At 46.8% G+C, this 19,283-nt stretch overlaps 1 long non-coding RNA gene across 1 annotated transcript in view; it reads left to right on the plus strand.

Annotated features, from left to right (window-relative positions):
- The first annotated feature begins 4,861 nt into the window (after positions 1-4,861).
- Positions 4,862-19,283, plus strand: part of LOC141089014 (uncharacterized) — a 37,524-nt gene continuing 23,102 nt past the window's right edge. The window contains exon 1 of the long non-coding RNA XR_012232134.1: positions 4,862-4,965. This is a non-coding gene — a long non-coding RNA (uncharacterized lncRNA). The remainder of the gene's footprint in view (positions 4,966-19,283) is intronic.

Raw genomic sequence — 19,283 nt, forward strand, 5'->3', positions numbered from 1 at the left:
GCAGCCATAGCCCTTTCAAAACTCAGCCACATACCTTGCTTGGCTCACACCTTGAACCTAGTGGTGCAGTGCTTCCTCAAAAATTATCCGGAGTTAACAGCCCTGCTCCAGAAGGTGCGAAGACTGTGCGCCCACATCCGCCGGTCGCCTGTACACTCCGTTCGTATGCAGAAGCTGCAGCGATTGCTCCACCTTCCCAACCACCACCTCATTATCGACATTGCAACAAGGTGGAACTCCACCCTGCACATGGTGGAGCGGCTGTGCGAGCAGAGGCAGGCCATAATGCATTTGTGGGAGGATACACGGCCAGGCACTTTGAGAGCAGACATGGAGTTGACAGGCGTGCAGTGGTCGAAGCTGAAAGACCTTTGTAAAGTCCTTCAGTGTTTTGAGGAATGCACACGGCTGGTAAGCGCAGACAACGCCATCCTAAGCATGAGCATCCCACTTATGCGTCTGCTCATGCAAACTTTGACGCACCTTAAGGAGCAGGCGTCTGCAGCCAATGTTGATGAGGAGGAAGAGGAGGAGGGAATCCTTGATGACATTCAGCCATTGTCTGCTCAGGGACCTCTCCTGGACGAGGAGGAGGATGATGGGGATGATTACTTAGGGGAGGAGGATGCATCTCGTGGGGCAAGTGAAAATGTTGGCGTGGCAAGGTCTGGTACAGGGTTTGTGCGTGACTGGAGGGATGTGGATTTGCCAGAAAGTGCTCCTCCACCCAGCACTCGCAGTGCATCATTGACACCGGGAACATTGGCCCACATGTCAGATTATGCCTTGCGGATCCTAAAAAGGGACCCCCGCATTGCCAAAATGATGAACGATGACGACTACTGGTTGGCCAGCATCCTGGATCCACGCTATAAAGGCAAATTACAAAACATCATGCCACAGGAGAACCTTGACCTAATATTGGCTAATAAACAAGCAACTCTGGTAAATCGGTTGCTTGAGGCATTCCCAGCACACAGCAGCGGTGATGGTTCTCACACGAGCCGTACGGGCCGGGGGTAGCTTGGCAGAGGTGTTCGTGGTGCACACAGCAGAAGTGGCGTTGGAGACAGGGGTTTCATGACAATGTTGTGGACTGATTTTTCAAATACCGCTCACACAACTGGTAATACTGCATCGATGGAAAGTGACAGGAGACAGCAGTTGTCAACTATGGTTACAAACTACTTTTCCTCCATAATAATAATAATAAATTTTATTTTTATAGCGCCGATATATTCCGCAGCACTTTACATTTCAGAGGGGATTTGTACAGACAATAGACATTACAGCATAACAATAATCACATACAGTTGATTATAACAAATACCAAGACGAGTGAGGGCCCTGCTCCCATATCAATGTTCTCCCACACAGGTCATTCCCCTTTGACTATTGGGCCGCTAAACTGGACACCTGGCCTGAATTGGCCCAATATGCCTTACAGGAGCTCGCTTGCCCAGCTGCAAGTGTGCTATCGGAAAGAGTCTTCAGTGCAGCTGGATCAATCCTGACAGAAAAAAGGACCCGTCTGTCAACCCAAAATGTGGATGATCTAACCTTCATTAAAATGAACCACGCATGGGTTTCCAAGGATTTTGTCCCACCTTCCCCTGATGACACATAGGGTGACAGAAAAATGGCTTGCTTTGGTCCACCTCTTCCTGGTACTTCACCTATTTCGCCTTTTGCATCAGCTGAATGTCCAACATCAACATATGCCACTTCTAAAACTCCCTAACTGTGCTGCCTCCCCCCCCCCCATGGCCGGGGTCACCACCTACCGCACGACACCGTGCGAGTGCCGTTGCCCTGGACAGGTGGGTAGGCCAACTCTTGGGCGCGGGCACTGGCACAGGGTCCCTCATAGTGCAATCAAGTGTCTCTAACGGTGGTGGTGCACACCCGCCGTCAGACACACCGCTGTACTATGAGGGGCCCAGTGCCAGTACCGACGCCCACGAGTGGGCCCCCCTTGCTTGGGCAGGGCCCCAGCATTTGCAATCTTTACCTCTCCCTGCTCCTCCGCTGTGTAATCTGGGCCGTCCAATCCATACTGTGCCTGACACCGTCTGAGCCTGCCTCCTGAGACATATATTTTGAATGTGTACGCTATCCATACATGTTATCCGGGGATACGGTACCCTTTCTAACCTTTGTGCAATCCATACTGGGCCTAACACCGTCTGAGCCTGCCTCCTTAGACATATATTTTGAATGTGTACGCTATCCATACATGTTATCCGGGGATACGGTACCCTTTCTAACCTTTGTGCAATCACGTGCAATCCATACTGTGCCTGACACCGTCTGAGCCTGCCTCCTGAGACATATATTTTGACTGTGTACGCTATCCATACATGTTATCCAGGGATACGGTACCCTTTCTAACCTTTGTGCAATCACGTGCAATCCATACTGGGCGTGAGAACGGCTGGCGAGCTGTTAAGCGAGCTACAGCACCTGTCCAGACAAGTACAGTGATTCCCTAGCGAGGAGACTTATTTGATTGTTTTCCATGTTGGGACAGCAATTTTTGGGGAGCACTATACTCTGGAGAATGATAGATGGGGCCCACCATACACTGGAACATTCCAAAGGTGGACATCAGACACTGGAGCAGCATGTACAGAGCCCATTATACACTAGAGCATTAGAAATGGGGCCCATTATGTTTGGAGCATTATTTGGGCCCATAAGACAGTGGAGCTTCATCCATGGGGACCAACATATACTGTAGCATTATGTGGAGCTCATCATATACTGTTTCAAACATTATATGGGACCAATGATTCTGTATGGAGAAATAGATGGGCCTCGTCATGAGATGTAAAAAGTGAGGTATTTTTCATTGTACTATACCGCTATTTCTCTGCCGTATCGGAGCATGATGAGTTGTGGTATGTGTTAAAGGGGCGCTCTTTCGCCCAGGGCACATGAAAACCTGCAGCCAGCCCTCCCCCCCCCCACAACTTTAGCCAAATAACCCCCATTTTTCATTGCGTAACTTGTATTATGAAGTTAGTTAACGTTGACAAGCTTAAGTAAGAAGAATTGATGCTTTTGGCATTCAAATGGGCACTGTAGGTGTGTTTCCTGTCCTCCTCTCACTGCCGACTTTTATTCCCCATTGACTTACATTGGGTTTCGTGTTTCGGGACGACCCCGACTTTTCCCTATAATCGGACGATCTTGCTCGACCCGACTTTTGGAAAAGTCGGGTTTCACGAAACGAAACGCGACCCTAAAAAACCAAAAGTCGCTCAACTCTAGTAATGACCAGATAAGAAGCAGTTGAAAATGGAGCTGCAAGTTTCTGATCAGCATAGAAAGGGTCATTAACCTCTTCAGCTCAAAAGGAAGCCAATCCATTTAATATTGGACATAAACACACAAGCTAAATGGAAGATCTGCGATTATCAATACATAGTGATTTTCTACTCCCATTATCAAAGGATCATCTTTATTCTCATTTGCACAACGAAAGACTAGAAGCAATGAGATGAAACTGAATGGGAGGAGACACAGATTAGACATTAGAAAAAACTTTTTGACAGGGTGATCAATGAGTGGAACAGGTTGCCACGAGTTGTGGTGAGTTCTCCTTCCATGGAAGTCTTCAAACAGAGGCTGGACAGACATCTGTCTGGGATGATTTAGTGAATCCTAACTTGAGCAGGGGGTTAGACCAGATGATCCAGGAGGTCCCTTCCAACGCTACCATTCCAACTCTACCCTTCTATGATTCTATCTCCCAGGAGGACATAACACACTTGTGACACAATAACCGCAGCTTAGCAAAAGCTTAAGCCCATTAACCAAAAACTTTCTGTCCATTCAGACACCGGAATGGCTAACCCCACCAGCCCATCTTGCCTAACCAGGCAAGCATGGCACCACCTTTACACCATTGCTTGAAAGTTGAGGTTCAAAATATCATTACCAATCTCCGATAAATGTACCAAGTCATCTTTATATAGGGATCATCCCTTTCCTGTGGTTTTTGGACTTCCTTGGATCACTCTGCACAACCCTGTGGTAGATTGGCAGACTTGGGAGGTGGTAAAGTGGAGTGAGTATTGTCAAAGACACTGCTTGGGCACCCAGCTGGCAAGTTTGGATACCCAGTCTGTCCCTAAATATTCATCTGACTTTGGGAATGTGTTTTTGGAGCAGTGGTGCCAAGAACTTCCTCACAATCATTCATATGACTGTGCCATTAATCTTGTTCATGGGGCCAAGCTGCCAAAAGAGTAGACTATATAATATCTCTGGTCCAGAGGGGCAGACTATGAAGGATTATATCACGGAAAGATTGGCAAAGAATCAATTCAGCTCATCCTCATCCCCCATTGCTGCGGGGTCTTTCTTTGTAAAGAAGAAAGACGGGGGGTTACACTACTGCCTATATTTCCGCAAACTCAATCCAATCACGATCCGGGATCCGCATCCATTCCCTCTCATCCCAGACCTCTTTAATCAGATTGTAGTAGCAAAATAATTTTCTAAACTGGATCTCAGGGAGGAGTATAATCTCATTTGTATTAAAGAGGGGTATGAGTAGAAAACATCTTTCAATACAACTGAGGGACACTATGAGAAGCTTGTGATGTCATTTTGGTTAACTAATACTCCAGTTGTCTTTCAGCACTTTACAAATTACATCTTTAGTCACCTGGCAGGCAAATTTGCTGTAATCTATCTTGATGACGTACTAATTTATTTACCTGATCTTGAGTCACATCAGGTACCCGTCAGGCAGGTCTTACAGATACTCAGACAATATTTTTTTTGTCAAACCATAGAAATGTATGTTCTCGGTTGAGGAGATCCCTTTTCTAGGATATATTTTATCATCCACAGATTTTCACATGGATCCGGAAAAAGTCAGAGCGGTACTGGACTGGGATCGTCCTGAGGATTTGAAGGCGTTACAAAGGTTTTTGGGTTTTGCCAACTACTACCGTAAGTTCATCAAATTTTTTGGCAGTGGCCAAACCTCTGATGGATATGACCAGGAAAGGGACAGTCTTTTCCAAATGGACCAGTCCTGCCAGGGATGCATTCGATACCTTGAAGAAATGTATTGCATTTGTGTTGATTCTCATTTATCCTGACATCATTCAGCCTTTAATTGTAGAAGTTGATGCGTCTGAAGTGGGGATGGGTGCTCTACTGTTACAGGGTGTGTCTCCTGGTAAATGACATCCATGTGCATACTTTTCTAAAAAACTGTCATTTGTAGAGAGAAATTATGACATTGGTAACAGGGGACTCTTGCTAATCAAGTGGGACTTTGAAGAGTGGCATCAGTTTTTGGAGGAGGCAGTTTATCCGATTATGGTAATCATGGATAATAAGAATCTCACATATCTATAGCCTGCAAAATATCTAATGCCTCAACAGGCAAGATGGGCATTGTTCTTCACTAGGCTTAACGTTTTTGTCACATATAGGGCATTAAAGGTAGATGCTTTATCGCATTGTTCTCCTGGTGGTGGAGACAATTGTGAACCAGTTCCTATACTACAAAAAGAGATGGTTATTGCATCTACTGTATATGCTCCGATCTTGAGAAAGTGGTTGTTGAGACTCAGGGGGACGCCTCTGCTGCCTGTCCGTTAGGGAAAATGTTTGCACCCATGAATCTCCGTCTGAGAGTTCTTAGTGATCATCACGATTCAGTCTTGGCTGGACATCTCAGTAATAAAACCACAACTGATCTTCTTACTCTGCATTTTTGGTGGTCAGGGGTACATCAGGATGTCTGGTAGTATGTAGCCACCTGCAGTGTCTGTGATCATTCTAAAACCTCTCATACTCATCCATCTGGGTGTCTCCAAGCAATGGCGATTCCCAGTAGACCTTGGACTCATTTATCGGTCGATTTGATCACTGATCTACCCATGTCAGCAGATAAAACTGTAATTTTGGTGGTGGTGGACAGATTCAGTAAAATGTCACTTTTTATTTCACTACCTGCTTTACCCAATGCCAAGACCTTGGCGCAAATTTTCATGAGAGAGATTGTAAAATTACGTGGGATCCCTATCAATATTGTTTCTGACCACCATGGGGTGCAGTTTATTTCCAAATATTGGAGGGCATTTTGCACTCGTTTTGGTATCCATTTATCGATCTCTTCAGCATTTCACCCGCAGTCTCCATAATCTTGAGACTTATACGAGTGTTTTGTGTCTGAGAATCAGGAGGATTGGGTTACCTACTTACCTTTAGCTGAATTCACTATAAATTATCATTATCATGAGTCTTCTGATAAGTCCCCATTTTTCGGGTCATATGAGTTTCATCCTCAGTTCAGCTTATTTAATAGAAATCGTTCTTCTGGAATACCAGAAGAAGAATGACTTTCATCATCAATTACATTTGTGTGGCAAGGTGTTCTTGATGATTTGAGGAAGATGGGGTCCAAATATAAGTGTGTGGCTGATCGGAGATGTTTGGTGGGTCCGCATCTGTGTGTTGGTGACTTGGGGTGATTGTCCTTAAAGAAAATTAAGTTGAAAGTTCCCTCTCGGAAACTGGGTCCCAGGTTTATCGCTCCTTGTAAGATTGTGACTATCGTAAATCCCATAGCATTCAACCTTGCATTGCTGCCCACTTTTAAGATCCATAATGTGTTTCATCAATCTCTGCTCAAAAAATATGTTGCGTCCTCTGTACCATCACCGCTACTGCCATCTCCAGTCAATGTGGATGGAAATTTGGAATTTCAGATAGTTAAGATCGTTGATTTTTGCTTAGTTCGTTGGTGGCTTCAGTATCTAGTACACTGGAAGGGATACGGTCCTGAAGAGAGGATCTGGGTACCAGCATCTGATGTCTATGCGGCCAGGCTGATCCGGTCTTTTCACATGGCACACCCTCATGAACCTGGTTCTGAGGCTTCGGAGATCCTTTGTAGAAGGGGGGAATGTCACAGGTTTACCGCGACAGAGGAGCCAGAAGACCAGCAGCATCTGACTGTTTAGAAGCACTTCACCTTCAGATTAAATGGTGTAAGTTTCTTTTAAGAGTGCAGGGGTTAATCTGCTCAGTTGAGTGCTCCTGGAAGCTTTCCTGCATTAAAGCTTAGCTGTTCTATGTTAGCCACTCCCATCTCCTATATAATCTAGGTCCTAGCTAGCACTCATTGTCAGAGTAGCTTTTGCTGCATGGCTGGAGGTTGTTGGTGGTTGTAACAACCCTGCTGGCATCACTGCATGGCCTCCCATCCCCCGCACACCAACTTACTTTCTGCTTCAAGCCATGCTGTGAATTCTGTCAGTTGCCAGCTCTGTGCCTCTGCTCTCCATGTTTCCAGACTGTGTGTATAGGGGGGCGGCGCCTGAACTCTCTGGTAAGGGACATATTACACAGGTGCACCCTGACTGCATAAGAACCAATCACCTAGAGCCCTTGACTATTTAGTTTCGCCACTCCCACTGAAACACTGCCTGTGCAATGTCTAAACTCAGTTAGCTCCTTGCTGCTGAGCTAGCCAGGCCCTGTCCTATGTCTTGCCTTCTCTGAAGGCTCTTACTGCGTATTCCTGTGTCTTGGTACCTTCTCTGTCCACCTGCCAGGAGGCAGAATATCCTGGCCCTTGAGTCTTGTTCCCAGTGCCTTGTCTGTTCTCTGTCCGCCTGCCAGGAGGCAGACTATCCTGGTCCTTGTGTCTTTGTCCCTGTGTCTCTGTCTGAACTCAGTCTTACCTCTGTCTGTCAGTCTCCTTGTCCGTGGCTTCCTTCCCTGCTGTGTCTTTCCTTGTGTCCTCTGTCTGTGCATCGGCTCCCTAGCCGCTCTGCCTGCACGGCTCCCTAGCCGCTCTGCCTGCACGGCTCCCTAGCCGCTCTGCCTGCACGGCTCCCTAGCCGCTCTGCCCGCACGGCCCCCTTGCAGCCCAGCCGGCTCTGCCTACTCCACACTCCAGCCTATATCAGTACCTGCACCTCCTGTGTGAACAGGTCCTAATACTGTTCCAACATACACCACTCCTTCCTGCCTACACCAGCTGTGTGAACAGGTCCTTACCTGGCCCTTCTCATACCACACCCGCCTGTCCTGTGTCTCAAGCCGTGCCCGCTTGCCCAGTGTCTCCAAGCCGTGCCCGCTTGCCCAGTGTCTCCAAGCCGTGCCCGCTTGCCCAGTGTCTCCAAGCCGTGCCTCCAAGCCATGCCTGCCTGCCAGTGTACCAAGCCGTGCCTGCTTGCCCAGTGTCTCAGCCTGCCTGTTAGTCACACCTGTCCATGTGACTTGTCCCCGTGTGGGATCAGCAGCCACAGCCAGACACCACCCTGGAGTGGCACCCGACAGCTACCTGCCGCACAAGCCTGACCTCACCATCAGAGGCTCCAGTGAAGACCGAGGTAGCTGTCGTAGTCACGCACCTTCCAGGGTAGTCTGGTTTGTGGCACAGTGGGGCCACAACCCCCCGGTTCGCGCCATTCAGCCAAGGCACAAGCGTGACAGTTTGTACAGGCCATGGTCCCCGCTGAGTCCCATGTCCTTTCGCTCGCAGAGCATGATGAACTCTCTTCCTGCCAGTATGAGCCACCGGAAGAATTTGTTCCGCCTTGCGTGGTTCCAATTGTTGAGACATCTGAACCACTCATTGTCTCCAGGGCTATGTATGAGCAACTTCTGGCCTATGAGGAGCACAACCCAGATGACCCGCCTAGGTTCTATGGGGACCCTAAAGAGTGCCAAGGGTTCCTGAAAAAGTGCCTGCACTACATCCTGCAGAATGCAGCTTGTTTTCCCTCTGACCGGGTCAAGGTGGGATACATCATGTCCTACCTAGCTGGTGATGCCTTGATATGGATCTGTCCCCTTTGGGAAGCAGGGGACCCTGTCGTCTTGAGCCTGGGGGCCTTCCTGGTTGCCTTTCGTAAAGTGTTCGACATGCCTCGTCCAGCTGCTCCTGAAAAGTCTTCCTCTCCAAGCTTCCAGAGACAAACCAGACAAGAGGAACCTGTGGGTGAAACGTCTCTACCACCTATGACTGTCCAGCCATCACCTGTTCCACAGTCTGCCGATGCGATCTCCCGTGCAAGATCCAAGAGGTCTAGAAACAAGAAGCGGGCCAAGTTGCAGCCGGAATCTGGCCTCTGCCCTGTGAAGCCTGTACTCCAAAACCCTGGGCCAGTAGGAGAGGCTGTCCCTGGCGAGAGTACTCCCTCTCCATTAAACTGTTTGACTGTTTCTCTGCCTTCAGGGAGCTTTGGTGTATTTAAGTCGCCAGTCTTACAGAGTCAGTGTGTGGTCTCAGTCATACAGCTCCCGAAGCCGGCGTGGGCGTTGTCTCGAGGTGGCCGAGCCCTATTGGAGAACAGTCTAGTCCTGCAAGGACAACTACAGCTCCAGGTCGGAGCTTTATACATGAAGAAGTTCATCTTCCACTTGCTGACTGGTATGCCCATGGGTCATTCTGATCCAGAGATTCTAGCACCCATTTATGTCTGGAAACCTAGCAGGGCACCGTGCTTGAAACAATCAAGTGACAAGAGGTGTCTGGTTCCCTTGCGTCAGAGTCAGTGAGCAAGGTCACCTTCTTCATCTTGTCTGCTAGTCGTCGAGTCAAGGGGTGATGACGTCTCCGAAGAAGGGGAGGCGGTGTCAGTCTCCTCACACGTCTCCAGCGACTATACCAGTGGTCTGCTCCCAGGAGCATCTTTGTCTCTTGATTGTCCTCCCCTGGATTACGGGCTGAAGATGGGTCCTAAGTATTTGCCTTCAACCCCCATGTGGCCAGTGAGTGAAAATACTGAGACAGAGATTTTCTCACGCTCTAACCTGGAAGAGGAGGACCAGTTTTTTCAGGGTAACAGGAATAAGTGGCTCCCTGTATGTATGCCTCCAGCTTCCAATTGGCTAGTTGGTGAAGATACCTGGGCAGAGATGCTTCCTCCTGATCCTGAGGAGGAGGTCCAATTTTCTTGGGATATCGGGCTGAAGTTGGACTCAGTGAAGGTCTCTTCTGTTTCCAGCTGGCCGGCTGATGTAGGGGTCAAGTCTGAGGCTTCCAGGTCCCTGCTTTCTGCCACCCAGGAGAAAGAAATCCAAGCCCTTATACCCTCCATGTTGGAAGCTGACTCCATCGGGCACCAAGAAGCTTGGCACTCCGGGATTCCTGATGGCACACATATTCCACCCTACCTGAAGGATGTCGTGTCAACCTGGACTGTGTGTGGTCCCATACTCCTTCTTCAGGTCATTCTGGCAGGCTTGAGGAAGAGGGGCCGTAAAGGGGGGGTACTGTAACAACCCTGCTCGCATCACTGCATGGCCTCCCATCCCACGCACACCAACTTACTTTCTTCTTCAAGCCATGCTGTGAATTCTGTCTGTTGCCAGCTCTGTGCCTCTGCTCTCCATGTTTCCAGACTGTGTGTATAGGGGGGCGGTGCCTGAACTCTCTGGTTCTTATGCAGTCAGGGTGCACCTGTGTAATATGTCCCTTTCCAATCACCTAGAGCCCTTGACTATTTAGTTTCGCCACTCCCACTGAAACACTGCCTGTGCAATGTCTAAACTCAGTTAGCTCCTTGCTGCTGAGCTAGCCAGGCCCTGTCCTATGTCTTGCCTTCTCTGAAGGCTCTTACTGCGTATTCCTGTGTCTTGGTACCTTCTCTGTCCGCCTGCCAGGAGGCAGAATATCCTGGCCCTTGAGTCTTGTTCCCAGTGCCTTGTCTGTTCTCTGTCCGCCTGCCAGGAGGCAGAATATCCTGGTCCTTGTGTCTTTGTCCCTGTGCCTCTGTCTGAACTCAGTCTTACCTCTGTATGTCAGTCTCCTTGTCCGTGGCTTCCTTCCCTGCTGTGTCTTTCCTTGTGTCCTCTCGGTCTGTGCATCTGCACCCTCGCAGCTCTGCCTGTTCGGCTCCCTAGCCGCTCTGCCTGCACGGCTCCCTAGCCGCTCTGCCTGCACGGCTCCCTAGCCGCTCGGCCTGCATGGCTCCCTAGCCGTTCTGCCTGCACGGCCCCCTTGCAGCCCAGCCTGCTCTGCGGCTCTGCCTACTCCACACTCCAGCCTATATCCGTACCTGCACCTCCTGTGTGAACAGGTCCAAATCCTGTTCCAACATACACCACTCCTTATTGCCTACACCTGCTGTGTGAACAGGTCCTTACCTGTCTCTTATACCATGCCCGCCTGTCCTGTGTCTCAAGCTGTCACCTACCTGCTCTGTGTCTCCAAGCCGTGCCCGCTTGCCCGGTGTCTCCAAGCCGTGCCCGCTTGCCCAGTGTCTCCAAGCCGTGTCTCCAAGCCGTGCCTGCCCGCCAGTGTACCAAGCCATGCCTGCTTGCCCAGTGTCTCAGCCTGCCTGTTAGTCACACCTGTCCATGTGACTTGTCCCCGAGTGGGATCAGCAGCCACAGCCAGACACCACCCTGGAGTGGCACCCGACAGCTACCTGCCGCTCAAGCCTGACCTCACCATCAGAGGCTCCAGTGAAGACCGAGGTAGCTGTCGTAGTCACGCCCCTTCCAGGGTAGTCTGGTTTGTGGCACAGTGGGGCCACAACCCCCCGGTTCGCGCCATTCAGCCAAGGCGCGAGCGTGACAGTGGTTATTATTGGAGAAGGCATTTGGTGAACTTATATGTGATTGTTGCGTTTTGAGCGTGTGATAATTCCCTTTCTTCTCCTACTTTGGTTTAACCCTAACCTCTACTCCCCAGAGCATTCCTTTCTTGTCTGTGTGATTATATTTGTATATTTTTGTATTTTCGGTTATCCCTGTTCATGTTACCTTGTTAGCCTGTTTGGAGTATTATGGTACACTACTACTTCCCACTTCCATGGGTGGGGGAAGAGTACAAACTAAGGGTGGATTCAGGAGCTAAGGCAAGGTGTGTGTGGCCCCAGCGTCTTCACCATCAGAAATAATCCAGGGAACAGAGCGAGCTAGGGTGCTAGGGACAGTGACACCCAACAACAGTCGTGACATCTGGTCATTAACCTACAAAGTGACTCAGTCCTTAAGAAGTTAAACCATTTTTGTGTTTTGTTTTTTTTTTTTGTTGTTTTTTTTTTTTCAGACATGTTCAGCTACACCTCCAGAGGCTTAGGTTTGATCGCTTTTCTAAAAATTAGGGAGAACTGTCTGGAACTGGCATAAAAGCCACATTATTTTTGTGAAACTGATTTGTGGAAAAATAATTTTGACATTTCAAGGACTTTTACACTAAAATTCCGGCAAAAATGGTTTGAAATAAATTGGGCCTAAAGCTGCAAATCCATTTTGAATCTTACAACTCTACTATTTTCAAAACCCACATGGAGCAGAGATGATATTCTTACCAAGTTCTGCTGATTCTAACACATTTATTTGGATGTGTATCATGTTTGTTTGCATTTTAAACAGCTGTAGGCTCTTATGAAAATGTCAGCTAATTTTATGAAAACATGTATCTCAACAAAACAGTTACTGTTTTATAGCTTCTTCCTGATGTCCTCATTAATCTGAAAGGTTTGCCTTTCACAGGACAAACTCATTAACAAGTGCATTCAGCACAGTAGCATATTAGTAAATAACTAAAAGTGCCAAAATGGCATGCCATTGTTCTCATTAGCCTTAAGGTAAAAATATGACCAAATTGTATCATTGCTACTTATAAATTAAGTATATGAAGAAAGCTTTAGTGCTTCTCACTACATTAGAATATCATCAAGAAAGTGAATTTATTTCAGTTCTTCAATTCAAAAAGTGTAGTATATAGAGTCATTACAAATAGAGTGATCCATTTCAAGTGTTTAGTTCTGTTTACCCTGATGATTATGACTTATAGCCAAAGAAAACCCAAAAGTCATTATCTCAGTAAATCAGGATACTTTATAACACCATCTTAAAAAATTATTTTAAAATCCGAAATGTTGGCCTACTGAAAAGTATGTTCAGTAGATGCACTCAATACTTGATTGGGGCTCCTTGTGCATCAATTACTGCTTCAATGTAGCATGGCATGGAGCCGATCAGCCTGTGTTACTGCTGAGGTGTTATGGAAGCCCAGGTTGCTTTGATAGCAGCCTTCAGCTTGTCTGTGTTGTTGGGTCTGGTGTCTCTCATGCCAAGTCCTGCTGGAGAATGAAATTTCCAAGCTTGCCGACAGAGGGTGGCTCTAAAATTTCCTGGTAGATGGCTGCGCTGATTTTGGGCTTGATAAAACACAATGAACCTACACCAGCAGATGACATGGCTCCCCATACCATCACTAATTGTGGAAACTAGACCACACTAGACCTTAAGCCGCTTAGATTGTGTGCCTCTCCACTCCTCCTCCAGACTATGGGATCCTGATTTCCAAATGAAATGCAAAATTTACTTTCATCTGAAAACAACACCTTGGACCACTGAGCAACAGTCCAGTTCGTTATCTCTTTGGCCCAGGTAAGACACTTTTGGCATTGTCTATTAGATATGAGTGGCTTGACACAAGGAACGGGACAGTTGCAGCCTGGATACATCTGTGTGTGATGGCTCTTTAAGCAATGACTCCAGCAGCAGTCCTTGTGATTCTCCCCCAAAATATTGAATGGCCTTTTCTCAACAATCCTTTCAAGACTGCATTTATCCAGGTTGCTTTGCACCTTTTTCTACCACGATTTTTCTTTCCACTCAACTTTCCATTGGATACAGCACTCTGTGAACAACCAGATTAGCAATGACCTTCTGTGGCTTACCCTCCTTGTGGAGTATGTCAATGACTGACTTCTGGACATCTGTCAAGTCAGAAGTCTTCCCCATGATTGTGGAGTCTACTGAAACAGACCATGGGACCTTCTTAAATGTTTAGGAAGCATTTGCAAGTGTTTTTTGTTAATTATTCTAACTTACTGAGATAATGACTTTTGGGTTTTCATAGGCTCTAAGCCATAATCATCTACATTAACAGAAATAAACACTTGAAATAGATCACTGTTTGTAATGACTCTACATAATTAGTGATGAGCGAGCACTAAAATGCTCATGTGCTTGTTACTCGGGTCGAGCAAATTGGAATACTCGGGTACTCAGACAGAACAATGAGCCCAATGTAAGTCTGTGGGAGATCCAAGCATTTTTACCGTGATCCCCCCCCCCTGGGGGTCCTTTTGAAGGTCTAAAAACATCAGAAAATGATGGAAACACTGCTCAAATGACACAGGAACGTCATGGCAACTGCCCCTGGAAGCATTTCTCACTCCTAGGTCACAGCTCTAAACAATGTTGTCAGAGTTTCACGCTCTTTTTACAGATGCACCAAAAAACCAACAAAAGGGAAACCAAAATGGATTTTGCTGGGAAATATGGTCAGGAACATTGTTTCCAGTGTAATGACTTTTATCAAAGGCAAAATAATTAACCCAAAGCAAAAATGTTCCTCCATCACTTGGGCTATGTTCACACGCAGCGTTTTTGAGGTGTTTTGCAACTTTAGCATTGCTTTCAACCAATACAAATGCATTCACTGGGAAATGTCATTGTAACATTTAACAACCCTAGCTGGCCATGTGGTGTGTGACGCATAAGCAGACTCATCTTGTTTCATTTATGAAGGAGGGACTCTTCAAGTCACAGAGCCTATATTTACAGGGGCATCAGGCAGCATTAATCTTCTTAAAGGGCTATTATTAAACATTGGGTCTCCTATGCTGTTATAGCCTATGCAGTGAGTGGATGAGCTACCAAGAATTTAAAACGCACCCCAATACCCTTTTCACGAGAGGTATAGGAGGGCTTTCTGAAAAAATGTTGCATACATTGCAAGGCCTGGCCTGCCCCAAAGTTTACATGCACCCCAATAAACTTTTCAAGCCATGTACTGGATGGGCAAAGTAAAATCCACTTCACATTATTCATTTCATACACGCATACTGTTTTCTTATGCATTGACTGCAAGGCCTGCCCTGCTACCAAGTCATATGCACCCCAATAACCCCAATCCCCCCTTGGAAGAAACATGGAGGAGGGCCTCATAAAAAATGTCCCATTACAAAGGAGTGGGTCTCTTAGACTTGTAATGCCCATACACTAAGTGTATTGGTTGGCAAATATTTTCCCCTGTGGGGTATACCTCAACCTTTTTCAGAACAAGTATTTTACGCCCAGCATAACCACCCACCCTTGTTAGGAATTCGACACTGGCTGTAGCAGCATGGAACACATTAACCCTGGTGATCTAGTGACAGTGGATGATGAGACGTGGAGTAAGGTCTGATTAAAAAATATGCCCAATTTAAAGGAGGGGGTCTCCTAGACTTGTAATGCCAGTATACTAAGTGTATTGACTGGCAAACATTTTCCCCTGTGGGGTACACCTCAACCTTTTCCATAATAAGTATTTTACGCCAAGCATAATCACCCACCCTTGTTAAGAATTTGACACTGGCTCGAGCAGCACGGAACACGTTAACCCTGGTGATCTAGTGGCAGTGGATGATGAGACGTGGAGGAAGGCCTGATTAAAAAATATTCCCAATTTAAAGGAGCGGGTCTCCTAGACTTGTAATGCCCATACACTAAGTGTTTGGCTGACAAACCTTTCCCCCTGGGGTAGATATCACCATAGTGTGTAAATTATTTTTAGAGGCATCATAAACACCTTGCAAAACAGTAATGTGGTTTCATACACAGTTGCTGCTGGGAAGGTGCAGGTTTTTAGTAAAAATATGGCAGATGAATCATTGGATGAAGTGATCAGGAAAAGGGGCATGGTGATGACAGTAATGGGAAAGTACATGATTAATAACAGCAGTGGCTATGGTAGGTATGAGATCCAGGATACAGCCTACCATGATTCGTCATTTAGCCACCATCAATTACCATAATCCGTTTCATGCCTGTCAGAAGATCGGTGTAACAGATGCGCGTGTGAGACTCGGCCTAAGAAATGCCCTTCCAAAACATGTTGCCAAACACGCACGTGTCTGTATAAAGGGCAAAGTGCAACATGTTCATGAGATGCTGAATTAGAGAAAGCAGATCAGTGTCAGAGGAAAACCAAACAAACTGATGGATTTTCGTGAAACAATAAGTTTAAAAAGGAGTGCACCATCCGTAACTATAAACACACCCGTGGCACAAACTTCTTCATCTTCACCTATACATATTTCCAATAATACCCAAATGTCCCAGTCGAAAATTATTTGCACTAGTGTAACGAACACTGTTAAAGGAATGCCATTAAACGTACATAACCACAACCCTTTGATACTCCAGATTTCCTCTTTACAAGATATGGACAATGATGGTATTGATGACAACTTTGAAATTTACCACATCTACAACAAGATGAAGATCACAGCTGCAAAACATGTGCAAAAAAGGCTTTGAATGTCTGCAAAATCATTTTCTCTAAGGCTAAGTTCCCTCTTACTAAAGTGGTACTGAATGATGTATACACAGCTCTCTTGACTACTCAGCGTGAGATGCTTGAAAGATGATGTATTCTGATTTGTCCATGCCCACTTTTTGAAAGCGAGCAGAAAAGGATGATATAGTGGGAAGACGTGTGATTTTGGTCAGTAAGGAGGTGATGTCCAGTACAGATAGGTAGATCTGTGTGTCATCAGCGAAGAGATGATATTGCAAACCGTGCCATTACATCAGCTGTCCCAGGCCAAAGGTGTAGATGGAGAAGAGTAAGGGTCCTAGAACAGAGCCTTGGGGAACACCAAAAGACAGGTGTCGAGGTGAGGAGGCAGTGTGGGACAGGAAGACAATGAATGTCCCCCTAACAGTCTTGTTGTTTTTTAAAGACTCTGCCGATAACCCCAAAAAAGCCATTTGCACCCCCGGCCATGCCCACATCAGCAGGGGTAGCAAAACTACCAGCTTTACCACCACCAGCATGATCAGGCACATGGCAGCAAAGCACCTGACTTTGTTGGTAGAACACCAGGCTCCATGAACAGTGTCTGCGTGTGATACCACTGCTTCTTCCGCTGTTGTGTATGCAAGGCAATCCCCTAGCCATGGTGCATGCAAAGATGCCTCCTGCCCTGCCCTGCACACAAACTCAACTAGCACCATTAACAATCACATCCACGTCCTTGTCCCAACGCAGCGCTCAGTTGTCCATACCCCAGTCCTTGGAACGCAAGTGGAAATACGCAGGCAACGCCACAGTGCTAAATTCACACATTTATCATCTGTTTGCACTGGAAATGTTGCATTTTAGGCTCATGGGAGACGGAAGCTTGCCACAACCTAACGGCGGTGACCGTAACAAGGTACTCGGGCCCCACCCGCCACTATTGCTCCCAGTCTGCTGTCACAACATTACACAAGCAAGCACATGTCTCACAACATTACCCGGGCCATCCACAATGCTGTTTCTTGGAAAGTCCACCTAACCACAAACACATGGATAAGTGCTTGTCGTCAGGGATGGTACATCTCACAGAGGGAACACTGGGTTAACATAGTGGACCCACTCCAACCTTGGTATGGTGCACGTCCTCCCAACCCCGAGTATTGCGGGCCCTACGTCAATCTGAGTTGCCATCAATGTCTACAGCTCTTGCACCGCCTCCTTCACCTCCTCTTCAGCCTCCATCTCCAAAAGTAGCACATCAGCAAAACGCTGGAAGCACTGCTGAACTGCGTCATCAAAGCGGCAACAGGCTGGGCTGAAGCTAATATGCTTAGGTGACAAACCACACAATGATGAAGAGTTGTGGAAGCTCTGAAAGAGCAGGCAGATCTGTGGCTCACACCGCTGAACCCACAGCCAGGCATGGATGTGTGTGACAATGACTGGAACCTGGTAGCTGCTCTGTAGCGAGGCAAGCTCACACACGTGCCTTGCTTGGCTAATGCGCTTAAGCTCATTGGTCAACATTTTCTGAAAAGCGACAGAGTTGCCAGATCTGCTAGGAAAAGTACAATGCTCTGCGTACCCATTTTAGAAAGTCAGCTACAGCTTCATCCGCCCTTGCGGTGCTTCAACAGTGCATGCAGCTTCTGGCTCACCGACTGGTGTGTAATGTCCCCAGGCGTTGGAACTCTACACTACAGATGTTGGAAAGGATTTGTGAGCAGAAGAGGGCAGTTGGTGACTAGTCTACCAGCATCAACAAGGCTGTCTGTATTCAGTTCTGACTTCACACATAAGATCTCAGGAGTGGACATGGATGTCAGACATATGTACCATCCTCCAAAACTTTGAGGAATCCTCCAAGATGGTGAGCATCAATGACGCCATAATTCACGTCTCCATCCTACTTCTCTGTGTTCTAATATGAAGATTTATAGTCATTTATGTAGCGCAAACATATTTACAGTTTAACAGTTTCAAACACAACAGTCCTAAGTAACAACGATAACAATAATCCAATAATTACACCAAAATAAAACGACCCTGCTCATGACAGCTTACAATCTACACTAAGTAAAAACGCTAACAATAATTAAACCCCAAAAAAACAATCCTGCTCGTGATAATTTACAATCTACAATGAGGTGGGGGAGATAAAAACTACAAGGATGTATTTACAATAATGTATTTACAATTATGTATTTACAATTATATTACTGAGGTTAGTCGAAAGTCATGGAGGCCTGAGGACAAGGAGGAGGAGGAGAGCATGGTCAGTTGTCCTCTTAGTGAGGACACTGAAGTATTGACTGTTAGCAGTCTTACATGCATGGCTGACTTTATGCTACGCTGCTTCTCCCGTCACCCTCACATTCTCAAAATTTTGAGTGATGGGCAATACGGATTGGTGACACTTCTAGACCCATGCTACAAGGAGAACTTTCTATCTCTTATTACAGAGGCAGACAGGTGTACTAAAATGTTGGCGGACCAGAGGGCCCTTCTTGCGGAATTATTAAAAAAAATTTACATATTAAAACGCTGGCAGCAGAGGTCAAAGTTTGGCTCTGAGATGCGGGGTACTCTCACAAGGAGTGAAAAGTTTGTGAAAATGCTGAGGGAGTACTTTGCTGACCGTACCAATGTTCTCTGTCATTCCATAATTCTGGTTTATCCACGCTGAACACGTGGCATGAACTGGCTCTCTCTACTGTGCACGTGCGCTGTACTCACGGTCAAGGAGTGCACAGCGCCTTGCTCTCTTGTGGTCACTGGGCACATGGCATATTGCTAAATAGCAGTACTGCTTTTAATGGCAGGAGCCAACAGGAAAAGTCCTTTTCATTGCCAGTGCTCTAAGGACGTAGCACACTGCTCAGCCTCCTATGCGCTGCTTGTCCACGCCAAAAAATTATGCTGTCGTGCCTGCTTTCTATTAAGCAGGCCCCCTGCCTCTAGGTCACCGGGTCTGTCTGTCTGCTGC

The sequence above is a fragment of the Dendrobates tinctorius genome, unplaced genomic scaffold, assembly GCF_039654945.1.
Source record: "Dendrobates tinctorius isolate UK_male_01 unplaced genomic scaffold, ASM3965494v1 ptg000043l, whole genome shotgun sequence".
Taxonomy (NCBI): Eukaryota; Metazoa; Chordata; class Amphibia; order Anura; family Dendrobatidae; genus Dendrobates; species Dendrobates tinctorius.